This window comes from Felis catus, chromosome F1 (genome assembly GCF_018350175.1).
Source record: "Felis catus isolate Fca126 chromosome F1, F.catus_Fca126_mat1.0, whole genome shotgun sequence".
Lineage (NCBI taxonomy): Eukaryota > Metazoa > Chordata > Mammalia > Carnivora > Felidae > Felis > Felis catus.
Genome location: NC_058384.1, coordinates 21,179,533 through 21,207,286, shown reverse-complemented (window position 1 = coordinate 21,207,286; position 27,754 = coordinate 21,179,533). Strand labels below are relative to the sequence as shown.

The window sequence follows — 27,754 nt, the reverse complement described above, 5'->3', positions numbered from 1 at the left end:
CACATCAGAACACTGCTACACTCCTTCAGAGAGCGAGGCAGGAGGGAAGCTGTCTGGAAACTCCTCTACTTCGGCCTCATCCGGGAGGAAACAGGAGGCTGCGGGTCGGGGCGCCAGGGCACCGGGCAGGCTCTGTAAGGTACTTGTTGGGGCCAAGGGGTGGGGAGTTCAGCAAGTAAGAGAAACAAAAGAAAGTGGAATCCCTTATCCGGGGCCGGGCTGTCCTCGGGGAACATTCTGGGAAGAAAGGAGAAAGCCCAGCTGGCCGGGAGCAGCCATGCGGGGGGATCCGAAGTGACAGATACAAATGTGTACCACACTTGGCAGACGTGTGGGAGATTAAAAGTGCGTAGATGCTGACAGCGGTCGTGGGGGGGGGGGGGGGCAGGGAGCTGGCAATACTGAGTCCCTGAGTCTCCTCCCAGGGCACCAGGGTCTGCAGAGTGCTTTTAGTGTGCATTATCCTAAAGCTATTTTTCAGATTAGCACAAGCCTGGCCTAAGGGAATCCAGGCAACAGCAGGCAGAATTGCCTGTCTGGTTCCATCTCTCCTACCTCTACTTTTTTTTTTTTTTTTATGTTTTATTATTTATTTTTGAGAAAAAGAGAGAGAGCACGAGTGGGGGAGGGGCAGAGAGAGAGGGAGACACAGAATCTGCAGCAGGCTCCAGGCCCTGAGCCATCAGCACAGAGCCTGACGCGGGGCTTGAACTCACGAACCACAAGATCATGACCTGAGCCGAAGTCGGACGCTTAACCAACTGAGCCACCCGGCGCCCCTCTCCTACCTCCTCTGAAAAGGCTCGTCTGGAATCTGCGCAGGCCAGAGAGCAGAGAACAAAATGACCGCGGCCGGGTGATAACATTGTGTCGGTGTCTGACGGGGACTCTGGGGGAAGACAGCTGGGAGGAGAATGGCAGAGAGGATCCTGTTCAAGGCTTTGAAAAAGGAATAAAGGTGTCTCAAACGCGAAGGTCAGCGGTTATGTTCATTTGGGTACTCAGATTATTTGGGAGAGTTGGGCCGATCCATCCCAACTGGAGGTATAAGTGCCAGGTGGCTCTCACAGGTCAGGTTCAAGATGCCTGAGGGAGTATTAGATCCCTCCCAGGCAATGTCACTGTGAAGGAGTGTTGGGTCAGGGCCTGGGGGCCCAACTTCGTTTAGGGGCTTGGGTCCCTTCAGGCAGTAGTTCTGAACCTTCTTGTAGTCACACCCTGGGTCCCTGACACTGACCACGTGTGACTCCTGGGCACTGGGGGGAGGGGAGTACAGCCTTCTGTCCACCATTCAAGAGTGCAAGTCCAGGGACACAGATGAGAAAGGTATGATTAAAGCTATAGCCTCGAACCAGCTCTGATACTTAAAATAAGCAAAAGAATTCCCAAAGCTCATTTCCTTACCCAGTGTTATTAACTACCTGCAACCACTGCTCACCACAGGTGTCCACGCCCGCCTAGGGCACTGGCAGCCTCCTGGCCTCCCCGCTCCCTGAGCTGCTCTCCTCAAACGCTTTGAGCACATCTAAGCAACAACCCCCCACCCCATACTAATGCTCTCATTTTAGGAACTTCACATGAGCATGAACTTCATAGGCTTTTGCCCAGACTCACATAGGCTGACACACAGTGTGGCCTTGCTCTCACAGCGTGGTCCCCGGGCCGGCAGCTTCACCCCGGAGCTTGTCAGAAATGCGGGATCTCCGGGCGGATGCATCAGCACCCACGCTGAACAAGACTTAACAAGATCCCCAGGCGATTCGTGTGCGTGAGCAAGTCTGAGGTCCTGCACTTACACATCACGCCCCACCTCCCCTGCCCCAGGTGAAGCTGGGAAGAACCCACTCCAATCCAAACAACTTTAACCAGCTGCAGCTGTCCCCATAGTTGGGACGGGGGAAGCAGAGAGAGGGGAGGTGGACACAGCAGGACCTTGCTACAGTGCACAAAGTGCATTTAAACTTGGGGACCCTGGGGCGCCTGGGTGGCTCGGTCAGTTAAGCCTCCGAGTCTGGATTTCTGCTCAGGCCATGGTCTCACGGTTCATGAGTTTGAGCCCTGCACTGAGCTCTGCAATGGTGCACAGTCTGCTTGGGATTCTCTCCCTCCCTCTCTCTCTCAAAAATAAATGAACTTAAAAAATAAATAAATAAATGTGGGGACACTGAGATGAAATCTAAGAAGGCATCCCATCAATTCTGAGGGCCTGAGATCTCAGGCAGATGCTGACTGAATAATAACCGTGGCTAAGATTTACTGGACCCTTACTATGAGACAGGCACTATTTCAAAATACATGTGTTGATTTACATGATTTCATATAGCAACCTCTCCAGGTGCAGATTATCATTATCCCCCTTTTACAGATGAGGCAACTGAGGCACAGAGAGGTCAAGTGATCTGCTCCTTACCTGGCACGGATGATTGCCATGTGAGACCGCCCCCAGAAGGGAGCTGGGAAACACTCCCCACCCCAGGAGTTTCTTTCGAAGCAGTGACGTACCTTCAGGAAATCAACAGTCTTGGTTTGCCCAGGACTGAGAGGGTTCCCTGGATGTGAGACCTTCAGGGCTAAAATTGGGAGAGTCTTGGGCAAGTTAATTGCCTCAGAGGTACAGGCTGATGCTTTGTCTCCCACAGAGGAAAGACAGAAGAGAAATAAAGGGAAAAGAAATGAAATGTAATAGGAAATCCTTGAGATTCTAGAATTTGAGCTGCTAGAGCACTGCATCAGAAGAAACAGGGGCCTGTTGCTAGTGCATGTGACAGCACCAATGTCCTGAGAAAAGAAAGGTAGATAAAAATACTGGCTAGTGTTTCCCTTGTCAAGGTCAACCGACACCCACATGGGTGTCTCCATCAGCTCTATTTTCTGCAGGACTGGCAGCCGGTTCTGTGAATCTTGTTTCTTTTGAGCCCCTGGGAAAGTTGTTTGATTGGTTCAGGTTTCATTTAGCCCGAGAGCCATTTATGATTTCCCATATAAAATACAAAGAGCTCACTCAGCGTGTGTGTGTGTGTGTGTGTGTGTGTGTGTGTCTGTGTGTGTGTGTGATCTTTTAGAAATAATTTTTTAAAGCAGTTCCCCAACCCCAACTGGATGGGGCTGGTGAGGAAGCACGGCGCGAGGGGCAAAGTCTGAGGGAGGGTCAGAGAGAGGAATTCAGACTGCTCCACACACCCGGCTGAGGCCTCTGGGGGAAGCCCCTCTTCTCAGACCAGGGAAAGCAGTTGTCTGCAGCCTTTGCAGGGGTCCACGCATTGGGATTTCCCTGCTTTTGGCGGGGGGGGGGGGGGGGGTGCGGGGTAGGTCTGGCTCTCAGTTTCTACATCTGTGAAATGGGTCTTGCCACAGCCTCTCACCAGAGACCATGTGTCCCCTCTGGGGCTGGGATGCAGCTCTCTCAAGTGCTGCGCCCTAAGTCAGTTCCTTCAGATCTTTCCTGATCAACCTTAGTAGACGTATTAGACTGGAGAATCACACATTCTTAGAGCAGACGGGGAACCGGAAAAAGCAGAAGCCATCCCAACTGCCTCATCTTTCAGAAGAAGAAACTAGCCAGCCAGGTGTCCCGAGGCCACCTCGCTCACGGGATTTTCATGATTCAACAGCGTGGCACTGTAACCCCACGGGTAGCGTGTATTCTCGAGAGGAAACTGAGCTCCCGGAAGACAAAGACCAACATGCTGCCCGAACCATTTCTCTTCCAGGCTCCCACAGTAGTCTGGACGCCGTGGCCTTCCCTCCCGTTGCCAAGCTGGAACAAGGAACACTCGAGCTTCTATGCACAGCAGAGAAGATGAATGAGGAGATAAGGGATGCGAACCAAGGTTTTCCTCAATCTCTACTTGCTGGCCCAGTAACCAATCTCTGAGCGGCACGTGTGGAGAAAAACAGCTCTTCGCTGGAGCCAAGGAAGGCCGTCAGTTTGCTGCAACCTTGAAAAAAATAAAGAAATAAAGCCTTGCTCTTCCCAAGCGGCCCAAGAAGCTTCCCTGTTTGAGGCCTCCTTGCTCCTCTGTCCGTAGGCCCTGAGAACCGAGCAGGCCCAGGCAAACTGCTAGGACCCGGTAGGACCCTGGTAACCAATTTGCAAATGAGAACAGCAGACATCTAGCTTTGTGCACGGGAACTCGGCCAGGCTAGCCCCTCCCCACCCGGAACCATGACAGCACTGACCCGACCCACATACCCACATGACCCCAATTCTCTCCAGCCCTCGAAAAATGACTCTCCTGACGTTTACTCCCATTACAGCCATCTCTTGTAACTCTTGGGTAAGCAACAGAAAGTACTATTGAATCCTGGCCACATTCATTTGTGGCAACTATCTTGGTGATAGCTTTCTAATGTGATTATCTCTCTCTGCCTTTATGTGATTATATGCCCTTTCAAAACTCATGCTTTCTTTTGTTCATTCATCCATCCCTCCCTCTATCCCTCCGTCCATTCAACAAGAGCATTTGGCATCTACTGCACGCTGAGTAACTTCTAAGCCCAAAGCAATGGGGCATTTTCCAAGCTTTAAAATTCCCCACCTTTAAGCAGAATTCTTCAAGCAGGGAGGTGTAGGCAGGGGTAGTGTTCGGTGAAAAAACAGCTACGTTAAAACCTAAGCTGCTGTTAACTAGTTATTTATTCTCCCTGAGCCTGTTTCAACAGGGGAATCATTCCTCATAGAAGTGTCATGGAGTTTAGGGGCGCCTGGGTAGCTCAGTCGGTTAAGCATCCGACTTCAGCTCAGGTCATGGTCTCATGGTTCGTGGGTTCAAGCCCCGTGTCGGGCTCTATGCTGACAGCTCGGAGCCTGGAGCCTGCCTCAGATTCTGCGTCTCCCTGTCTTCCTGTCTCTCTGGTCCTCCCCCACTTGCTCTCAGTCTCTCTCCCTCTCAAAAATAAATAAACATTAAAAAAAATTAAAAATAAAGAACCGTCGGGAAGTTTAAACAGGAGAAAGTGTAGACAGAAACAGACTCCATGCTTGGCACGGAAAAGGCATTCAATAATTGACAGGTTAAGAAAAGTGACCGAAGAACCCAGCTTGTTCCCCCACACTCCCTTCTCCTAACGCCGTGCCCCAGTCAATACTCCTTCCAGTTCATTTTGCTTCCTAGGACAGTGTTCTTTTTGTGTTAATCCTCTGGTGAGCCAGCCCTGTCTTTATGCTGACTGATGGGCTGTACCATTTTGAGAATATGATCTGTATCAGAGTCAGCTGGGGAGCTCCTGGAGCTTGTGGAGGATGGATACATAAAGTCCCGTTAATAAATAAACACACAGACATCAAGGCTACCGGCTGGGCTGTTGGCTGGCTGTCGTCGTAACAAGACTTTATGCCTTCCTGGCTCCTGTCAGCTTCGGGACGGAAAGCATGTAACGAATTAGTCTTGCTTGCAGCCCTCCTGGAGAAAAATACTGCCGTGTCTACAACGAGCAGTCAGGGTAACCAGCTAGAGGTCAAGGACTCTTGGGAGCACTGCCAACCAGACCCCCGGAGCAGCTTTGTATGTTGTTTATGTCTTACCATAAAATAATCTTATACTAGAAAATTTTAAAAATAGGTGAGTCGAACGCCCACAGCGAAAATCCCCTGTGCTTCTGTCCACTTGGAGATAAGCACAGTTAACACTTTGTCATCCTCTCCTCCACACACCCGCACACGCTTCCGCTCCCTGGGGTTCCATACTCGCTCCACTTTAGGATCGAACAATACGTCATGAATATCTTTTCAGGTAAAATACGTTCCGACATCATTTTAAGCGGCTGCCAGTTTACTGGAGAAATTCCTTCTTATTTTAAACAGGTCCATTGCTATTCATCACTTGCACTGTGAGAAAAAAATCTTGTGTTTTCTCTTTTTGGGATTTTTTTGGGAGCAACGTGAGTGACGGGGTTTAGAAGGTGGCAGTCGATGAAAGTACATGTCGCTTAGTGCGCCAGGCTCTGGTGGGATGATGACACTCGGGAGCCATTGTGGGGAGCCTCAGGGGACACAGGAGAGGAGAGGAACACCGGCAGACCTTCTGCAGTTCTAGACTTTGACAGGACCCTCTGGTGGCAAGAGCGGGTGTCCTGCAAGAGACTAGACTGGAACCCCCGCACTTGCATCGGCTCCTGTCTTCACCGCACTGTCAGTTGGCCCTTGAGGCCCAAAGGTTGGGTTTGTTGTCATGGTCTGGCCCTTGCCGACCCCTCCAGCCTCTTCTCCCACCTGTCCCTGCCCTGGGTCTTCTGCCTCTGCCCCGCCATGCTGTTTGCACCCTCCGGGTCTCTGCCAGGTTGTGCGAAGCCTGGCATGTGCGTTCTCCTTCCCTTCACTCGATTCACTGATTTTTTTTCTTATCAACTGGTGCAGGTGTCACCTCTTCCAATTTTCCCTGGCCCTCCCCGCTCCCAGGTCAGACCAGCGCCACCTCCACAGACTTCCGTGGCACCTCACGCTTATAGGGTCACGCACCTCCGCACCCAGATCGCATTGTGTCCGTGTCCTTACAAGACTTGCAGCTGATGGGGCCAGTGTCTTACATGCTGGGCATACAGTGGGCACTCAATAAATGTTACTGAATAAAGGCAGTCCCAGAACCAGTACTGCCAACCCTTGGGTATGGCCAAAATATGTGAGACATCACGAACAGGTGGGGCAAATCTCAAGTCCATCTATATCTCTCTGTCTCCAGTGCCAGGCTTCAGGCCACCCCCCCCCCCAGCCCCCCGTCTCCTGCCTCGGCCACTTAGTCCTTTTCCGACTGACTGCCACTCAGCAGACAGATGGTCTTCAGACATCAGCCTGGGTGTGTCTCATTCCTACTTAAAACACTGTACAGGGGCGTCGGTTGAGCATCCGACTTCGGCTCAGGTCATGATCTCACAGTTTGTGAGTTCAAGCCCCGTATCAGGCTCTGTGCTGACAGCTCAGAGCCTGGAGCCTGTTTCAGATTCTGTGTCTCCCTCTCTCTCTCCCCCTCTCCCCACTCATGCTCTCTCTCTCAAAATAATAAACATTTTAAAAAGTTAAAAACACTGCACAAACATTTGAAGTACTCTTAAAACACACAGTTTATGAGGCCCAGCATAATCTAGTCCCTACTAATTTTTCCCGTCTCATCTCGCACTGCTCTCCTTTTGTCCCTAAGCCCCAGCCAACGAGCTTTCCTTCTGTTCTTCAAACAGCCAAGGCCCTTTCTTGTACTGGGATCTTCTCCCACCAGGGACGTTCAGTCCCTCCTGCCTCGTGTGACTGGCTCCCTCTCAGCCCGCAGGCTTCTGCCTCAGGGTTACTTCATTCAGGAAGCCTTGCTTTATAACTGAACCTAAAATAAGTCTCCTTTCTTCCTCTGTCATGGCACACGCTCATGTTTTGTCAGGGTATCTTTATACTTAGTAATTGTGTTTTTATTTTTGTGATCAGCTGTTTGATAATACTTTTTATTCTCTAAATGGGGGAGGGTGTATTCTGTCCCTCAACAGGACATTCAGCAATGTCTGGACATACTTCCGGCTGTCGCAACGGGGGGAGGGTGCAGCTAGCATCTAGGCGCACAGAAGCCAGAGATCCTGCCTAACACCCTACGATGCACAAGACAGTCCCCCCACAACAAAGAACTGTCAGTGGTGATTCGACTGAGAAATACCGCTCATGGGGGCACCTGGGGGGGCTCAGCTGGTTAAGCATTGGACTCTTGATTTTGGCTCAGGTCATGATCTCATGGTTTGTGGGACTGAGCCCCACATCTGGCTCTGTGCTCACCGTGTGGAGCCTGCTTGGGATTCTCTCTCTCCCTCTCTCTCTGCCCATTCCCCACTCGTGATCTTTCTCTCTATCTCAAAATAAATAAATCAACATTTTAAAAAAAGAAAAGAAAACTAAAGAGAAGAGAAGAAAAGAAAAGAAGAGAAGAGAAGAGAAAAGAAAGGAAAAGAAAAGAAAAGAAAAGAAAAGAAAAGAAAAGAAAAGAAAAGAAAAGAAAAGAAAAGAAAAGAAAAGAAAAGAAAAAAGAAAATACTGCTCAGGACTGTAGTTCCCACAAAGGCAGAAACCTTGCCTGCGTTCTTCACCATTCTATCTCCAGCACCTGGCTCAGTGTCTGCGGTGAGCCTCCCTCCATAGGGAGCTGGGTGGAAAAACTGACAGGTGATGAAGGGGTGTTATTAAACCTATTTCATAACCGGCAGGGCACATCAGGACCGATCAGAACTGATGCCCACCATAGCACTGGAGCTGGGAAGGGGAGGCATTTTCCCTTTGCTCACTGGACTGTGGGGAGTCTGGATGCCCTAAGGGAGGGTGCGGGAGCAGCCCCAGGGGTGGGGGACTCAAGGAACTCCGGGAAGTGGCCATTTGCCACCTGATAAGAAAGTATATAAAAACTGTCACACCCTGCATGGCCCTACCAATTCATACCTCCTCCAAGTCAGTCCTGGACAGATGGATGGATGTGCAGAAGGCCAGGAATTCCGATGAACTGGCTAATGAGGTGAAGAGAGGTAAGGGGCAAGAAAGAACTCTTTCTAGTGTCTACGGAGACATAGAATCTCCGTGTCCTCCACACTTACTCAAACTTACCTCGTAAGGGTAGGTCTGAGATACAGTGGGAGCATGAGCAGACACACAGGTGGGGGGGGGGGGAGGGGAGGCTGATGGGGTGGGAGGGGAGCAGGTTTTTTCTTTCTATTGTTCTTCTCCTAAACCACGAAAAGCCTGTTTCCAAGAAACTGCAGCTTTCTCCCCCTCAAACACCCACCTCCCACTCTCCTTCCAGTCCAGGCTTCCCACTCCCTCTCTTATCTCTAAACCCTCCGCCCATGGACATGATCGAGTTCCTTCCACTCTGAAAACAACCCATCGCTTCACCTCACATCCCCCTACAGCTACTTTCCCAACTGTCTCTCTTCTCTTTCCCAACAAAGCCACTAGGAATAAAAGACTCGGGGCGCCTGGGTAGCTCAGTTCGTTAAGTGCCTGACTTCGGCTCAGGTCATGATCTCACAGTTTGTGAGTTCGAGCCCCCCCATCAGGCTCTTTGCTGTCAGTGCAGAGCCTGCTTTGGATCCTCTGTCCCTCTCTCTCTCTCCCCCTTCCTCTGCTTGTGCTCTCTCTCTCTCAAAAATAAACATTTTTTAAAAAGCCTAAACTCGGTGTCTCCACATCTGGATGATACTCATCCAGATACCGCTGCATTTCTCTGCCTCTTCACAGCAAAACTCCTCAAATGTTTCTGTACACTTGTTTCTCTATTTTCTCATAACTTATTCATTGTGAACTCACTGAAATCCACCTCCAGCTCCCACCCGCTACTCTGAAATCACTTCTGACAAAGATCTCCAATGACTCGTGTGTTGTCCCTCCCAAACAATCTACGTTGACTACCCACTCCTACTTGAAACTCTTTATCCCTTAACTTTTCTCCTCATCAACCACTCATCACACTACCTCTCCTGGTTCAACTCATGCCATCCCGACTATTCCCTCTTAGACTGTCCCCTCTACACCACTCCCCTCCTATACGTGAATCCTTCCCAAGGCTCCATTCTTGCCCTCCCATGCCTTCCTTAGGCCCTCGCCTGTCCATGGGCAATTCACAGAGCTCTGAGCTCGGCTGGCCTAGTTTTCAGACTTGCACCACCAACTGGCGCTTGGACACAGTCTACTTAGCTATCCTACGGGAATCTTACATTCGAATGGCCTCCAACAGACGCCATCATCTCACCTGCTCTTCCCCCTCAAAGTGCTTGCCTTCCTGCCTTTCTCCCCCTAATTAATGGGACCACCATCCCCCCAGTCCCCAAGCCCAGCGGTGTGTGAATCACTGCAGTCTCCCCCCTCCATCTCTCCCCTCAAATCCACTCAGCCACCAAATCTTACTCACTTTATCCCTTAAATGTTTCCAAAGTACATCCGTTCTCCATCCTTTTATGACCATTGTCTTCATCTGCCTCATTAACTTTTTTCCCTTTGTTAAAACACTTACTCTTAATACAGTCACATCAACAAAGGCAACCGAGCTCCACATCTACTTGTGTCATTTATAAATGAGCCTGCAAACTGTCCATTTTCTTTTTTTTTTTAATTTTTTTTTAAAGTTTATTTATTTTGGGGACAGAGAGAGACAGAGCATGAATGGGGGAGGGGCAGAGAGAGAGGGAGACACAGAATCAGAAGCAGGCTCCAGGCTCTGAGCCATCAGCCCAGAGCCTGACGCGGGGCTCGAACTCACGGACCGTGAGATCGTGACCTGAGCCGAAGTCAGACGCTCAACCGACTGAGCCACCCAGGCGCCCCAAACTGTCCATTTTCAAGTCAGAGCTCTTCACCGCCCTCCCAAGTCTCTCCTCTGTTGTACTTCCTGTCTCTCAGAACGGCACCCCCACTTGCCAGGCCTACTCCCCACATTCAAAAATCTGCAGGTCGTTTTAGGTTCCTTACTCTGTCTTTTCCTTCTGTCTCAACTCTTGACTAGACAGTTGCAGTACATCTGCCTTATTTCCTTCCTGCACCAACCACCTCTCCCTTAAACCAAACAACAAAGGGCATCGCTGTTCCAGGTGTGCCAGTCCGGCTTTTCTATTTAGACCCTGAGATCTTTGAGGGCACGGACCATGTGTGGGATTTTTCTGATTCCTCCAATGTCCCGAGCACAACACTGGGTACAGAGTATGCCCAGCAGAGAAGAAAGCGGGGAATGAGACCCATCTGCTAAGAGAAATCTGGTGTTGAGCTGTCAGCCCCCTGAGGTGAAGGGTGCTGGGTGCCTAACTCCTCTGCCACAACGAGACGACATGCTTGGTAGCAGCAAGACCTCAGCAAAGATGTTGGAAATGATTCTCTGAGGGGCCTGGGAAATGGACTCCAGCAAGGACAGCATCATGGATGGTGGTGCCATCACGAGGACTCAGCTGATTTCTGAGATCTCGAACTGGTGGGCACCCATCTGTGATGTTGTATGGCGTCCTCGAGCGGTACTCAGTGGTCCAGCAGCTTGGAAATACATTCCACCTGTTTTTTGGTGGCCCCCTCGCCTTGGAAATAAACAACGGTTCAGTCCTTTCAGGAGTTTATTCTGCTTTCCAGAATTAGAGTCTAGAGTGTTTCATTTCTGTTATCTTGTCAAAATCCTTATCCGTTTGGGGTCCATGATATTTGATTATTCTTCACTCTATCCTTCACCACACCACTGCCTCTCCCTCACTCATTGAGGACGTTGGCAATTGTCCCCCTTCATTTAAGGTTCTGTCATCATCCTAGAAAGTTTCAATACACACAAAGATGGCCTCTCCAAACGCCCTAGCATCGTATTTCCACAACTTCCTTAATGCCACTGGCTTTTAGTTTCATTTCACTCATTCACTAGCAATGACCATACCTTGGACCCATATCACTGAAACTGTCCTGCGGTCAACCCTCGCCTAGACTACCACCACTGAACCTTGACCAATCACTCTGCCATTGTTCAGAAACCTCCAGTGGCTCTACCACTCCCACAGGTTCAAGTCCAGGTCCTTAGGCCAGGAGGCAGAACACCAGCCTGCCGGCCTGTGTCTCACCCCCTCCCCATCGCCTGTCATTTCCTGCTCTGACATTGCTGGACCAAATTCAGTCTCTGCTTCCCCCCACCGTCTCCTGAGCTTCCCGGGTCTAATTGCGCCTTGAAGGACCCAAAGACTTCCCTTCTTACCTGCAAAGATGTTCCCTCCTTGTCTGTTTCCCTTTTCTCCTCTACAAAGATGTTGATCTTCACATTCCAGCTCAAACACTACCTCCTCTGGGAAGCCCTCCCTGCCTAGCCCGGGCACAGCCAAGGGCTCCTTCTTTTATGCTCCCCAGCATGGGATGCAGCCATTACAACGTTTATCTGATCACATTAATATCACAAGGGCAGGAACCATTTCTATTAGTCTCTGTATCTCAGCCCCGGGTACAGGCCTGGTTCAGAGTTGGCTTCACTGGATATTAGGAAAGTGATGAAGGCGTGAGTCCCACAGATGCCCTGTCCTCTGTGTATCAATGAGGCCAGAGGAGATGGGGCTCTTGAATTAATTGAACCTCGTCTCTTCTCACCCTGGCCCAGTGCCCTGTCCATATGCTTAACTCCCCTAATAGAATCTGCCCTGGCTAAGCACCACATATAAATGAATCCCTAAGCATTAAGTAGCAGAAAAGCTTCCAATTGCTTAGAGAAGAAAAGAGGCTGGTGCTTTACAGATGGAAGGGAGACAAGTGGTGTAAGGAGAGACGTCCATCTAAATTTTAGGTACTAAGTACCTGGAAGTGTTGACGACTCTTTCATACTAAACCCAGTTATGTGTTCAGCAGTAGGCTAGCCACTGACGGTGAGAAGAAAAGTCAAAACAGCAGCAGGCATTTGTTGATGGTGTTCTACGTGCCACGCACAACTCTGTGGGGTAAGCATCGTGGGTATCATTCCCATTTTACAGGTAAGAAAATGGACTCAATGTCACCCGGCTAATACATGCTCGACTAGTATCACCTTTGACTAGTGTCTTCACCCCTTCTCTCTTCACTGTCCTCACCACCCCCATTCTAAAGTAAACGTCCTCCGTCCTTTCTCCCCTCTAGCCATCCTTCCTTCTCTTCATCAGATGGAAACATCCTCATCTTCCACCATCTCATAAAAACAAACAGGCATGAGCCTTCTCCTCCCCTCCTTCTCTCCAGTTATCCCAGAGCATGGCCCCTCTCCATCCTAAGGCCTATTCCCTCCACCTGCTTGGTTGATGCTGTCCACCCATTTTTCTTAGGGACCTCACATTATGAATTATCCTTCCTTGAACCGATAGCTTTTCCATTCAACTGGATCCTTCACACTGCCATGTAAAGGTGCTCAACTGTCCCCCATTAAAACAGAACAAAACCACCCCACCTCTCCAAACCTCTGGAAAGACTTATTTGTACATTCAGTGTCTACTTCCCCCTCCCCAACTACGGTCTGACTTTTGCCCATCACATCCCTGAAACTGTTGTTTAAATCACCTGTGATCTCTGTTTCTGAAGCCAATGGACTTTCATTGGTCCTCATCATAATGGGCTATGCTTCCTCTTCTCTTATTCAGGAAACACTCTGCCCTTGGTTTTCATGACATTTCCCACTCCTGGCTTTTCTCCTATCTCTCTAGATCATCCTTCTCTGCTTCCTTTCTAGGCCCATCCTAACTCGAAGTTAACCCCAGGCCTTCTCTTCTAAGCCTGTCCTTCCTCCCTCGGCAGCCTCCTCCATGCCATGGTTTCACTTACCCCTGAATGTTGACAGCTTATGGGGGCATAGATCCTGCCCAGACCTCTCCTTCAAACTCCTGTCCATATATCCCCTTGGCCGCTCTCCCTCTACCCAGATGGTTCAAAGTCTCCTCAAGCACAACATGCTGAGACTGAACTCCATGTCATTTGTCTCAGGAAATGGTACCCCCATCCACTGCTACATAGCTGGCAGCCCATGGCTCGTCCCCAAAACTCCCCTCTGACCAAACCATCACTTCTTGTCCATTTCACTTCTAAACCTCTCAACTCTGTCTTCTTTCTCTCTCCACTACAAATGTCCCAGTGTAAACAACCATCTCTCGAGATGTCTCCCCGGATCTTCCCTTGGCCACCTCAAATATACTGTCCACACCCTACAGCCACAGAGATCTTCCTAAAGTAGGAAATCTGACTATATCACCCTCCTGCTTAAGTACTTCTGTGATTACCTGTTCCTGTAGAATCAACATCAGAATCCCTACCGTGGCTGATAAGACTGAGGGTTCTAACTCCCTCCTGCCTCTCCTGTTCATCTCACATGCTTCTCCCTCTCCCTCTAGGCACCCCAGGCCACTGGCCTTTGGCACCTCAAAATGCTATGCCTGCTTTAGCCAAGACCCTCCCCCATTCCCGGAATATCCTCTCTCAGGTCCAAAACCCCACTCACCTCCTTCTCTCCTACTCACTCTCCAGGACTACTGAACTATCATTTCCCCAGGATGACTTCCCAGATCCTCCCTGAGTGGCCCAGACCTCCTATGAAACACCCTGACAATGCCACGGACCTCCACTTTATTGCTTGTATAAGTGGCGCTTTACATTTACTCTGTGACAAGTTTGTTTCCCTGAATGACTTCAAGCTCCATGAAGGCTGGGGCTTTGACAGTTCTGGTTTCCCCAACACACACACACAGACACTGTATCCCCTGTGACATTCAATAAATACTTGGTTGACATCATGAAAATGCAACCCAATTCTATCGGGCTTCTGGCCTCATTACTCTCCTGAAATTGCCCTTGCTAGAGTCATCAACAACCTTCAAACTGCCAGAACTATGCGCCTGTGGATCCCTGGTGTTCTACCAGCTGGACTGAGGGTTTCCTGCACTAAAATAGAATCTTGGCAGGCTTTCCCTGATTCATAGAAAAAAAAAATAGCTCACAGAATATCCTCAATTTAAGGCTTTTGTTTCATAAAGTTTTCTTTCTTAAAACTTGGTGTCTGCTATTCTATGCCTGTAGTAGAATCTAGCATAAGATGCTCTCTGATTTAGCTCAAAATTATATATTCAGCCCTTTCAAAATTCTATGGTATTCTCCAGCAAGCACCATAATTTCCATGGGTTTCATGACATGAACAAGTGTTTTGAGACCCACTGGCCAAATCCAAAGAAATATTTTTAGCCCTCTGATTTGTTCTCTTGGTGATATCTGGTACTGCCGATCGTGATGTTTATGTGTTTTAGCAACAAGCATTTATTGAGCACATATTACGTTTTCCCATAGCCTTTTGTTGCTATTTTTACTATGGCATTTATCACCTTCTCCTGTGATATCTCCCATGTACTACAAGCTCCTGGAGGCTACAGGGCCCTTGACTTTCCCTTCTCTCTGTCTCTCTCTCTCTCTCTCCCTTTCCCTCCCTCTCTCTCTCTCTCTCTCTCCACTCGCCCCTGCCCCCAGCCAGCCCAGCACTTGGCTCGGGCACATGGATCATCTTCATTGCCCATAGGAATAAATGAACGAGTGAATACATGAGTGAACACAGAATAAAATGCTGAGGCAGAACTGGAGCCCCCATTCCTGGCACCCCGCTGCCTCCCCACTGGAAAGCTCATGGTCATTCAGTGGTTTGATAGGACAGACATGTCGAGTTCACACACGTCCTATATCACCTGTTGTTATTTTAACAAGTAAAATGAATCTGATAGAAGCCTAATATGGTTTTAGAGCCTTGTGCCTCTGAGAAGCCCTTCTAATATCTAATCCGTCATCAAACCCTGTTGATTTACCACCAAAAAAAAAAAATCATTGTGATTGCCTATCTTATGGGACATAAACAGTTTTACTCTGTAAGCACCTGAAAATGCCATGTATTATGTCTGTGGCAGAAGTTGAGTAAATAATGACATTACTGATATGAATGTATCTTGAAACGCTCCATATTCTACGGAAACCGTTCTCTTGGCCTCTTCTGCCCTTTCTTCTGAGCTTGTCTATCAAAATCATACTTAACCTTCAAAGCCCAGCTCAAAAATCACCTCCTGCAAAAAAGACCTTAACAATCTACCAAATCACTGGGGCCAGCCTCTGGCTCACTGTCACCCCTCAACACCTGACCACATGCCATTTGTACCTCTGCTTAGCACGTGCTTCTTCAGTCTGCAGGATCCTGCTGCTGACGCGAATGTCCCTCTCCCACACTGCCTTGTGGGCAACTCGAGCCCAGGAACCACGGCTTGCTCATCTTTCGGTCTTCCCAGTGCCTTGAGCAATACTCACTTTCTAACGTGTATTACACCGATCATCCACTACTATTTTGCTTGGCTGTGCAAACATCATTTTTGGGGTATCATAAGAGGACTTTTTGAAAACACCATTTGGGAGTCTGGCTTTCCCCCTCATGGCTAGGTTCTGGCAGCCTTAGCTGAGCGCCTAGCCCAGCTTCTTGCTCTCAACCCCATGAGCCACAGCAGTGGCTGCCTTTGCGCTAGAATTCATTTGGGGGAAAATTTGAGCAGTTTCTTTTTGAAGTGGAGTGGGAGTCAGAGGCGAGCCCTGGCCAGCAAGCTGTGTGGGAGGAGAAAGGTGTGCAATGAGCCAGGCCCTTGGCTCTCAGGCTGTTTCTGCCAAACAGCAGACAGGCCCCCAGCACAGACCTGGGGGGGTTCAGGGGCCACCCTGCCCACCTTCTTCCTTGGGTGCAGACACCGACCCTCACAAGCACTCCCTTTCCTCCTTCCATCCCTGGGGAACATCACACTCACAGTCCACTCGGCCTGGCCCTAATGCACACACAGAGACAGAAGCAGGAAAGATGGGACCCTGAACCAAGAATGCTGACTGCTTTGTCCCTGAACTGTGCCCTGTACAAACCTACCCAGACTGCAAATATTCCAGCTCATCCATCTAAGTACGTAATGCTCAGCTACACACTGTTATAACCCAAACCAAGTCTCTGAGCACCTGGGATGCTCTTGTGTCTCTGGTGCAGGTTACTATGCAGGAAAGAAAGTCATCGAAGGAAGAGCAAAAAAGGTGCTGCTTGATGGCAAAGAGCCTGGGCTCTCACACATACCTGATCAGGAATTAAATGAGATGATGTAGGCAGAGTGCTTAGCGGAGTACCTGGACACAGAAAGTTCCTAAAGAAGGCTTCCCACCTACTGGAAGGTCCCTTCTCGTGTGGCTGGAACAAAGTCTTTCTTCTGCTTCTGCTATTCAACAGCCTGTTTACCTGAAGGAGGGAAGGCAGTTCCTAATACTTGCTCCCATCCCCTTCATGCATCCAGCAGCTTCCACGGTAGGTGGTCAGCAGAAAGGAATTCTTGGCTGGGGAGCAGGGCAGGGGCTGGACATCTGTGCTGATGGGAGATGCCCAAAGGGGCATTCCAGAACATACCAACTGATGCCATTACAGCTGCGTCAATAACCTTCTTCCTTCCTCTGGGACAAAACAGCCCGAGACCCCAGAATAATTTTCAAAACTTTTCATTCAAGTATATCTCTCTCCCTCTCCTTTCTGGAGTCCAAATACAACACCAGAAATAGACTTACTGCCCTCACTGATGATGAGGCACAGTGCTCCCCCTACTCCCGCCTACCCCCGGCCCCACTGAGGCTACCCCAGTGCTGGCAGTTTCTCTTGTATAAGGGAATATTAGGGCAAAAAATTTCTACTTCTTCATATTGTTTTCAAGGCCAGAGGGTCATATCTTGCCTACCCAGCTCAGAAAGGTGTCTAAAGGCACCTCTCCCTCCAGCTTTCCAAGCACAACCTACATATTTAAAGGAATTCTGGATGGCCCAGAGCTGAGGGATCCTGTGTGTTCTCAGGGACCTTTGGATTTTACCCCAAAGGGAACCCCTCAAGCAACCTGAGGGTGGGGGTGCCACCTCCACACCGTTCACCCGGAGAAGAGCTTGAGGGAATGTATCAGGCACAGGACAAGGAAAGAGGATTTTTTAAAATAGTTAATGCATCTGGGTGGCTTGGTCAGTTAAGCGTCTGACTTCGGCTCAGGTCATGATCTCACGGTCCGTGGGTTCGAGCCCCGCGTCGGGCTCTGTGCTGACAGCTCAGAGCCTGGAGCCTGTTTCAGATTCTGTGTCTCCCTCTCTCTCTGCTCCTCCCCTGTTCATGCTCTGTCTCTGTCTCAAAAATGAATAAATGTTAAAAAAAAATTTTTTTAATAGTTAATGCATCCCTATGGTTCCGAATTGAAAGGGTACAGAAGGGTTTAAAGGTCTGCTCTTCCTGAAGGCAACAGATCTTATCAGGTTTTTTGGACATACCTATGCATACACAAGCAAACATCTTGGAATTCTCCTTCTTCCTCCTCTTTTATAACATAAACAGCATCATAGAGACACTCTCTGCATGTTTTCCACTTAGCCATATATGTTGGAAATCATTCCATGTCAGTTACAGAGAAATTCCCAAGTCTCTTTTTATGAATGAATAGCACAGTATCCAACTGCCTGGAGGTGCCACAAGATATTCAACAAGTTCATCTCTGATGAGCACGTGGATTGTTCTTTCAGTGCTATACTTTCAGTGCTACACTGTACATATGTCTTTGTGCCCATGGGCAAGTGTAAGGACAAGTTCAACCCCTAAAAATGGAATCACTGGGTCCGATGGCATGGGCATTTCTAATTTTGGTAGATGGTTCTAAAACACCCTCCAAAGAAGTTGTACCCATTTACTCTTCCAACAGCAACGTATGGAGGGGCTGTTTTTCTAGAACCTCATTAGCAGTTTATCCATCTTTTTGATGTTTGCTAACTGAAAGGGAAATAAGTAGGCCATTGCCCCACTGCCGCCAGTTTGCAGTCTACATGTTAAAGGATCAATCCCTTGTGTACGATTAAACCCGTGGGTCCTAGAGGGAATGAAGAGCAAGCAGTTTTACCTGGCCAGCACTTTCCCTAAAGCCTAACGGGGTCACAAACATCTCTTGCACCTCCAAATAGTGTTTATTCACAACGGTTCTGGATTTTCAGCTGCCACATGTGTCCGATCCTAATGGGAGAAGAACGGCCGTGTGGAGGGAGCAGGGGGCTTTGGAACTGAGACACCTGGCTTCACAGAACAGCTCTGCCACGGACTCACTTTAGGGTCTTAGCAAGTTATTTAACCCCTCCTAAACTCAGCCTCCTCGTGTGAAATACAGGGATAATAATATTGATTTAGCAGAGCCTTGTGTCTGACACATAGAAAGTACTCAATACGTGGTGGCAGTTTTCCTTAGTGCTAATGATCATCAGGCCAGATTCTAAACCTCGGGGCGCTTTCCACAACTGACGAGACCAGGCAGGGCCATTCTGACGATAAAGGGGCCACCAAGACGATTCCCAGTTTCTGCTACGATCTCCACCCCTCCCCCCCCCCCCCACCAGCCTCCTTTCCAAGGTTATTGGGAGACATCACTAAAATCCTACCCTGGGTCTCTGGGTGAGGGTGGGTCGTTTCCGTGCCAACACAGGCCCCCCTGTTGCCGGATGATGTTTGTGCTCAGACTGAAGCCGCTCTGAGCTAAGCAGAGCTCATTTCCAATTACAGATGGGCACACTGGAGACAAAGCAGAGATCCTTGAGCAAAATGTGAGGCACTTGCTCTCATCAGCACTGGAGCCCATTCTGCCTTTCCTGAGCACTGGTTTTGATAAGGTCACTAAATGCAAATTTCTGGTTCTGGCAGGAATGCCAGTGAAACCCACCACCAGGGTTTCTACCCATGCATGTGACACACACACCCTACTCCCACCCCCAGAGGACTTCAGAGGCTTCTCCCATTCACACATGGTCCTCTCTCGTTCACTCATGGTCATCTCCCCAGGAGGGCAGAAATCCTGCCCCCGCTCTGCTTGTGAGTAGGGGGAACTGTGAGGAGGGTGCAGCTGATTTGCCTAAGACCACAGCTGAGCCACCCCGAGTGCCAACACGACCCCTGTGTCTACGTACTGGTTTAGATCCCTACAGATGCGGGAGCTGGAACCTCTGGAGAGGGGTCTGAGAAATTATCATTGCTCCCAGAGAATATGCCTTTGCTCTTTCTCCCCTTTGATCCACCTCTGCCAGTATAAAGGGAAGGGGCAGGGGCCAAATGTACTTCCAAGCATTTTATTAGCACAGAAAGGAAGTTGCCTTCCACCCCCACTCTACCCCCCTAAGAACACCCCAAATCGCAGCAAATCTCAGGCAAAGTGCACTTTTCCAGATCTGAAGTCCCCCCATCATTGTTTCTCACGCGGTATAAAACGTGAGTCTGGCTCAACCACTGGAGGACGCGGGACAGGGCACAGAGATCCGACTACGTAGACGTCCACCCTTGCCAGTTGCACTGAACGCCCAGCTCCAACCCGGGTCCTCCAGCCCCGGGCCACGACTGTGGCCTCCTCAAGGAGGGTCCCGGGCTGGGCAGACTGGAAAGGACAGGAGAGAGTGCCTCAACTGACTGCAGGGGGGAGTGGGGGCTGCCTGCGGTTGCACACCTGCCCCCCACCACCTTCCCGCCGCGGCCAACTTGCTAGGAAGAGCGAACTTCTGGGGCCCCACAGTTCCACCCAGAGAAAAGGAATGCCCAAGTGTGACAGAAAAGCACGGGTGGTGTATGCAGCCCAAGGGCACCGACAGAGAAGACCGAGCTCCATCCCTGCCCTCCCTCGCGGCCTCGGGAAGCGCAGAGACCGGACGAAGCCACCCGGGCAGGAGGTCTCCGGGGCGCCGCGCTGGGCACTCTACCCAAGCCACCCCAGCCAGCTAGGGTGAAGAGGACGGGAGCAGGGGAACGCCGGGCCTAGCCCGACACTGCTCTCCGCTCCTGCCCTGCTCTGTTTGAGCCAAACCCTCCTCCGGCCGCTGAGCGAAGCTTCGATGTGGCCGGCGCCCCCAGCCCAGCCCGCCGCGCACGGCCCTGGGGATAGGGGTGCGGGACGCAAGCTCCCTCCTCGGGAGGAAACGGACAGCGGCCCGGGTAACAGTCCGGTTTCTCTGTCCCTTAGGCAGACGTCGGCGCCGGATATCTTGGACCCGGACGGCCCGGCGGAGATGGCGACCCCGCACCGCGAACGCACCTCCGCCCTCCTAGCGTGGTCAAACTTGAGTAGGATCACCAGGGTGCAGGGCTGGCGCAGAGGCGCCCGCGCGCTCGGAGGAACCCACACGCACAGACCGACGGCGGCGGAGCGTCCCGCCCGCCCGCCCCGCACCCACCCACCGCGGTGCTCAGCCCCGGCCCGGCTCACTCACGCGCGCCCCGCGGTCCCGCCGAGCGTGCAGCGTCGCGGGCCCCGGCCGCCGCATGCTCCCGGGTGCTGACGGGCGCCGAGGCGCGGCTGCCGGGTCCGTGTGCGCTCCGGCCAGCGGAAGGCGCTCGCGGAGCAGGAGCGCGCGGCAGCGGCGCAGGCGGGGACGGGGACTCGGCAAGTCCGGCCCCGAGGCGGGGACAGCGCGACCGGCGGCTTGGCCACGAGGCCGAGGACGTCCACCCCCACCCCCACCCCCTCGGAGCGCGCGGCCCGCGGTGCGGAGCGGGAGCGCCAAGCGGCGACCCAGACCCAGTCCGGCACGGCCGCGGTCAAGATAGGGGCGCGCGGGGAAGGTGGCCCCGAGGCGCGCTTACCCCGGTGCTAAGGCGCCCTCGGAAGTACGCCCCGGCCGGGCACCTCCCCGCGCGGAGCCGGGCGCCCCGGTGGGGGGCGGGGAAGGAATCCTCGGCCCGCCCCGCTCCGCCCCGTCCCTCCTTTTCTTCCTTCGGGGAACCTCGCTCGAGGAGCACCCTAACCCGTTACCGCGGCTGAGCAGCTCCTTTCCGGCGTCCACTCGCGCGTTGGGCTGGCACCAGCTCTGCGCGCGTCCTGCTGAGCGCCTGGGCCTGGGGCTGCCCACGTGAGGCTCCTGTGCGTTCCCCGGCGCTCCGAGAACTGCCCCTGCACGGAGCCGACAGCCTCATCGCCCCTCCAGGTGGCCCGGGCTGGGGGCAGGTACCGAGCCACCTGATTGGCGCTGGCCCCAGTCCTGGGAGAATCCCCCACGAGAGAGGCTGCTTGCACGAGGGCGGAGGGAAGGGACCAAGCAGAGCAGGCTGGCGTCTTCCAAAGAGCCTTCCGGTAGCTCACATTAAGAAATGTAAGCTCAGGAGTCGGGCCCCCTAGGAACGCCTTATACAGGGAACTCTATGTGCCACAGCTCAAGTCCAGCACTGAAAATCCCGTGGGAATGATAGTTTTAAGGACCAGGGTGTGTCGCTGTCCACCGGACTTTGCCTGGAAAGCCGCCTGAAAGGCTCATCTGCTTCCCTGTTTCTGGCTAGCACTGTTCCCTGGAAGTCCAGTCACACCTGGGTGCCCCCGCCGTTGAGGGGTACCCCGTCCTTGTAGCGGGCAGAGAGGGAGTCAATCTGTAATTGGAAGTGTGACCGCGAGATCTAGCAGGAAAAGGCAGGGAAGGGGACACAATGTCTTCCCCATCCCCCAGGAGGAGGAGAAAACGTTAACGGTGCTCTAGATTTCTTTGAAATTACCCTCTTTTAGTGTTTTAAAACTCTACAAGTAGCTTATGTGCTGTACCCCCAGCCAGTAAGTTCTGACATCAGTCTGCCTGGACAACATGGTAGGTGGGGTGAGATGGAAGGAAACTCACTTTTTAGCGTCACCAAAGCATCTCAGTGTGGAACTTTTGCCTGTTCCAATCTGTTCATGTTTCTCCTGACCCTGCTCTCCAGTCTTGGACTGAAGACAGGGGAGGAGGAAAGGGGGTCACCCAAATTAATGCTCGGGGTGGAGGGGCGGTGTTCCCCACATCAAATATATTTTCCTCTTCATACTCTGGACAGTCTGGAGGATTCAAAGCAAACGCGAACACTGTATCAATTTCTCAAACAGGAAGAAAGAAAAACGTTGGTCCCTCAGCCCAGGTCCAACTTGTAACGGAGAGGAGTAAGAAATTTAGCACTTGGAGCAAACTTTATTATTCCTAAACCACTATTTAAATATATTTTTTCTTATATTTATTGATGATATATAATATTTATATATAAAACATATCATATCCAAAGGAAAGCTACCCACCTGCTCATTCCAGAAGATTTACTGTTGCTTCAACACTCCACATTTTTCCTCCTTCTCTTCGCAGGTTTTAAATTTTGACCTCAGATCTTGACGTGCTGCCTTTTCTCACCCAGTCAAACCTCACACCTACATTCTTTCCTGGCCTCACTTCTTCTTAGAGACAAAAGTGAAATATGAAGAGACGTGTTATTTTGTTGTACACAATGACACAAGAGAGAAAAGTGAAAATGAAGTATATGTACAGCCTAACCAATCATCATAAACCAAACTGGTGTATTCACCCAGGTCATTGACATCACCCTACAAATGTCCCCATTTGTTTTCCTGAGCCCTTCCCTTCCCCCCCCCCCCAAGCAACAGCCATCCTGACTTTATAGTAATCACTTCCTTATATATCTTTTTGGTTTTATTAGCTTGTTATGCATCCCTAAACACTGTAGTTTAGTTTGCTTGTTTTTGTAATCTCTGTAAATGGAATAATATAGCATGGATTTTTCATGTGTAGCTGGCTTGTTCTTTCACTTGGTCATGTTTGTGGGGTTATTTTTGTTGCATATAGTTGTAGTTGGGGCTGCTAATGTAATACTGCTAATAACATTCTTGTGTATATCTCCTGGTGTCTAAATGCAAACTTTTCTTGGGGCACCTGGGTGGCTCAGTCAGTTGAGCGTCCGACTTCGGCTCAGGTCATGATCTCATGGTTCGTGGGTTCAAGCCCAGCGTCGGGCTCTGTGCAGACAGCTCAGAGCCTGGAGCCTGCTTCAGAGTCTGCGTCTCCCTCTCTCTCTGCCCTTTCCCCGCTCATACTCTGTCTCTGTCTCTCAAAAATTAATAAACGTTAAAAAAATTTTTAATGCAAACTTTTCTTTAGGGTATACCTTGGGGTGGAATTGCTGGGCTATAAGGTATGTTTCTATTTAACTTTATTAGATGATACCAAGTTGTTTACCGAGACGGTCATGAAATGTACACTCCCACGAGCTATGTTCCAATTGCTCCACATCTTTGCCAAGACAATATTACTAGGCTTCTGGATTTTTGTCAATCTGGTGGATGTGTAATGATATCAAAGTTGTGATCTTCATTTCATATCCCTAGTTACCAATAAGATTGTGGGCCTTTACATGTGTTTATAGCCTATTTGAATTTTCAGTTTTGTGAAGTGCCTATTCAAATCTTTACCCATTTTTCTATTGAGTTATCTGATTTTTTTTCTTGTTGATCCATAAAGGTTCTTTGTATTTTCTAGCTAAATGCCTTTGTTGGTTATAGATTGCAAGTATCTTCTCCACTCATTAACCTTCATCTTATGATCAGGAATAATTTTTTAAAGCATAATTTTCATTTTGAGATACTTGTAGATTCGAATGCAGTTGTAAGAAATAATACAGAGATCTCAGGTACCCTTTATCCAATTTCCCCCATCTTTAACATCTTGCAAAACTATAGTACAATATACAACCAGGAGATTGGCATTGCCACAGTCAAAATACAGAACAATTTCTATCAGCACAAGAGTCCCTCATAGTTCCTTCTTATAGCCACACCCACTTCCCTTCTCATCACTGACCCTTAGAAACCACTTATCTGTTTACCATTTCTAAAACAGTGTGATTTTAAGAATATTATATAAATGAAATAATACAGTATGTAAACTTTTGTATTTTTTTTCACCACTCAGCGTAATTCCTTGGGGATTCATCCAGGTTTATCAACTGGATGGTATGGATGTTCCATGGCTTGTGTAACCATTCATTCACTCATATGAAGAAAGACATCCGGGTTTTTTTCCAGTTTTGAGCTATTTTGATTAAAGCTGCTATAAACACTCGTGTGAAGGTTTATGTGTGAACATATGCTTCCATATCTCTGGGATGAATGCCCAGAAGTGCCGTGCTGGATCATGTGCTAGCTGCATGCTTCGTTTTTAAGAGAGATTGCCAATCTGTGTTCCAGACTTGCTGTACCTTTTTGCATTCACACCAGCAGTGTATGAATTAACCAGTTTCTCCACATCCTTGCCAGCAATTTAGAGTTGTCACTTTTTTTTTAAATTTTACCCATTTTGATAAATGTATGGTGATATCTCATTGTGCTTTTTAATTACCATTCCCCTTAATGGCGAATGATGTTGAATATCTTGGCACCTGTATTTCCATCTAAATGCCCTCTTTGGCGAAATATCTGTTTATGCCTTTTGGACATTTTCTAGTTAGAGGGTTTGTTTTTTTACTGTTGAGTTTTGATAATTCTTCACATATTCTGGATCTTAGTTCTTTTGCAGATACATGGTTTGCAAATATTTTCTCCCAGTCTGTAGATCATCTTTTCATCCTCTTTGCGTGGATTTTGCAGATGAATTTTTAAGTTTTGATAAGGTCCAATTTTTCACTTTTCCCTACTGTGGGCCATGCAGTTTCTGTCAAGTCTAAGAACTCTTTGCATGGCCCTAGATCCTAAAGATTTTCTCCTAGATTTTTTTGTTTCACATTTTAACCTTTAAGTCTATGAAACATTATGAGTTAATTTTTATATAAGATGTAAACTTCTGGTTGAGATCTTTTTTCTTGCCTAAGTATGCCCAATTGCTTTAGCACCATGTGTTGCTTTTACACCTTTGTCCGGAACCTATTGCGCATATTTGCATGGGTCTATTTCTGGATGCTCTATCTGTTGCGTTGATCTCTTCCTCCACCAGTACCACCACACAGACTGATTCTGCCATGTTATTCTTCCTATTCAAAATTGTTTTAGGGGCACCTGGGTGGCTCAGTCGGTTGGGCATCCGACTTCAGCTCAGGTCATGACCTCACGATTCGTGAGTTTGAGCCCCACGTCAGGCTCTGCACTGACAGAGCCTAGAACCTGCTTCAGATTCTGTGTCTTGCTCTCTCTGCCCTTCCCCTGCTTGCCCTCTCTCTGCACTCTGCTTCTCTCTCTCAAAAATAAATAAACATTAAAATAAATAGTTCAAAATTGTTGTAGGTCTTCTAGGTCCTCTGCCTTTCCATTTACACATTAGAATAATCTTCTCTATATCTACCAAGAACCTTGCTAGCATTTTGATATTAAGGAGAAACATTCAGGGGCGCCAGGGTGGCTCAGTCAGTTAAACATCTGACTTCGGTTCAGGTCATGACCTCACAGTTCATGAGTTTGGGCCCTGAGTCGAGCTCTGTGCTGACAGCTCAGAGCCTGGAGCCTGCTTTGGATTCTGTGTGTGTGTCTCTCTCTCTGACCCTCCCCTGCTTGTACTCTGTCTCTCTCTCTCTCTCTCTCTCTCAAAAATAAACATTAATTTTTTTTTACAAAGGAGAAACATTCAGCCTTTCATCATTAAGTATAAATTAGCTGTAGCTAACAAAATTTCTTTCTATTTCTATTTTTTGTGGAAATGTTTGTGATAAATGGCTAATAAATGTTGTTGAATGCTTTTACATTGGGTTATGTAATCATGTGATTTTTCTTTTTTAGCCTGTTAATATGGTGGATTATGTTGATGATTGCTTTTTGAAAATTAAAGCAGCCTTGAAGCCCTGGAATAAAGCCTACTTGGTCATGGTATAGAATTCTTTTTATGTATTGCTAAATTCTGTTTGCTAATATTTTGTTGAGCATTTCTTGCATCTATATTCACGAGAGGATTATTGGTCAGTAGTCTTCTTTATTTGTGCTGTCTTTGTCTGGTTTTGGTATCGGAGTGATACTAACTTCATAAAATGAATTGGAGAATGTTCCCATCTCTACTATTTTCTGGAAGAGACCATGTAGATTTGGTGTTAAGTCTTGTTAAAGTGTTTGCTGGAATTCTCTGGTGAATCTATCTGGGCCTGGACCTTTTAGAAGATTTGAAATTATAAGACACATATCACATGATTTCACTCATTTGTGGAATTTGAGAAACTTAACAGATGGTCATAGGGGAAGGGTAGGAAAAATAAGATAAAAACAGAGATGGAGGCAAACCATAAGAGAGTCCTAAATACAGACAACAAATTGGAGGTTGATGGGAGTGGGGTGGGGAAAATGGGTGACAGGCATTAAGGAGGGCATTGTTGGGATGAGCCCTGGGTGTTATATGTAAGTGATGAATCACTGGATTCTACTCCTGAAGTATGTTAACTTACTTGAGAATAAATAAAATAAATAAAATGAAGATTTGAAATTATAAATTTAATTATCTTGGTAGTTATAGGGTGATTAAAATTGCCTATTTCAGATTGGATGAGATGTGTTGTACTTTGTATTTTCCAAAGAACTGACACTTCATCTAAGTTGTCAGATTTATGTGTGTAGAGTTGTTTATTTTATTCCTTTTTTTCCTTGCTGATATCTGCAGACTGTATAATGACCCTGTTTCATTCCAGAAACATTGGTAAATTGTGTTGTGCCCTCCTTTTTTTTCCTTTGCCAGTCTTGCCCAAGTTTCATTAATTTTATCGAACTTTTCAAAGAAACAGCTCTTTGTTGATTTTCTTCTATTTTCAGTTTTATTGATTTCTGGTTTTGTCTTAATTATATCCTTTCTTCTTCTTGCTTTAGGTTTATTTTGCTCTTTTTTCCCCTAGATTCTTTAAAAAAAAATTTTTTTTAACATTTATTTATTATTGAGAGAGAGAAATGGAGCGTGAGCAGGGGAGGGACAGAGAGAGAGGGAGACACAGAATCTGAAGCAGGTTCCAGGATCTGAGCTGTCAGCACAGAGCCTGACGTGGGGCTCGAACTCACAAACTGCGAGATCATGACCTGAGCCGAAGTCGGACGCTTAGCCGACTGAGCCACCCAGGCGTCCCTCCCCTAGATTCTTGAGGTGGAAGCTTAAGATTACTGACTAAAGATTTTCTTCTTTTCTAATATATGCATTTAGTGCTATAAATTTCCCTCTTAGCACTGCTTTAGCAGGGTCCCACAGATGTTGACATTTGTATTTTCATTTTCATTCAGTTCAACGTATTTTTTTATTCCCCTAAAACTTCCTTCTTGATCAATGGGGTTATTTGCAAGTGTGTTGTTTGGTTTCCAAGTGTTTGGAGATTTTCTGTTATCTTTCAGTTGTTGATTTCTACTTTGATTCCATGCGGTCAGCCTTCTTCTCTCCACTTTTCCTGTCTTGTCTAGGACCTCCAGTGAAATTGTGAATTGCAGTGGAAAGAGCAGACATCCTGGTCTTGTTCTTGACCTTAGGAGGAAAGCATCCAGCCTTTCACCA

General features: G+C 48.7%; 1 protein-coding gene across 6 annotated transcripts in view; it reads right to left on the bottom strand.

The window, feature by feature from the left end:
* FAM163A (family with sequence similarity 163 member A) overlaps positions 1 to 21,773 on the bottom strand; it is an 80,554-nt gene extending 58,781 nt beyond the window's left edge. Inside the window, exon 1 of one of the 6 annotated variants that reach the window (XM_019821709.3) lies at positions 21,268 to 21,773. The gene's annotated coding sequence lies outside the window, so the exon portion shown is untranslated. Of the gene's footprint in view, positions 1 to 1,614; positions 3,032 to 20,725; positions 20,853 to 21,098; positions 21,206 to 21,267 lie in introns of those variants that run through there. The other 5 variants (XM_003999235.6, XM_023247588.2, XM_023247587.2 and 2 more) reach the window with 5 other exon arrangements.
* Between the last annotated feature and the right edge of the window lie 5,981 nt (positions 21,774 to 27,754).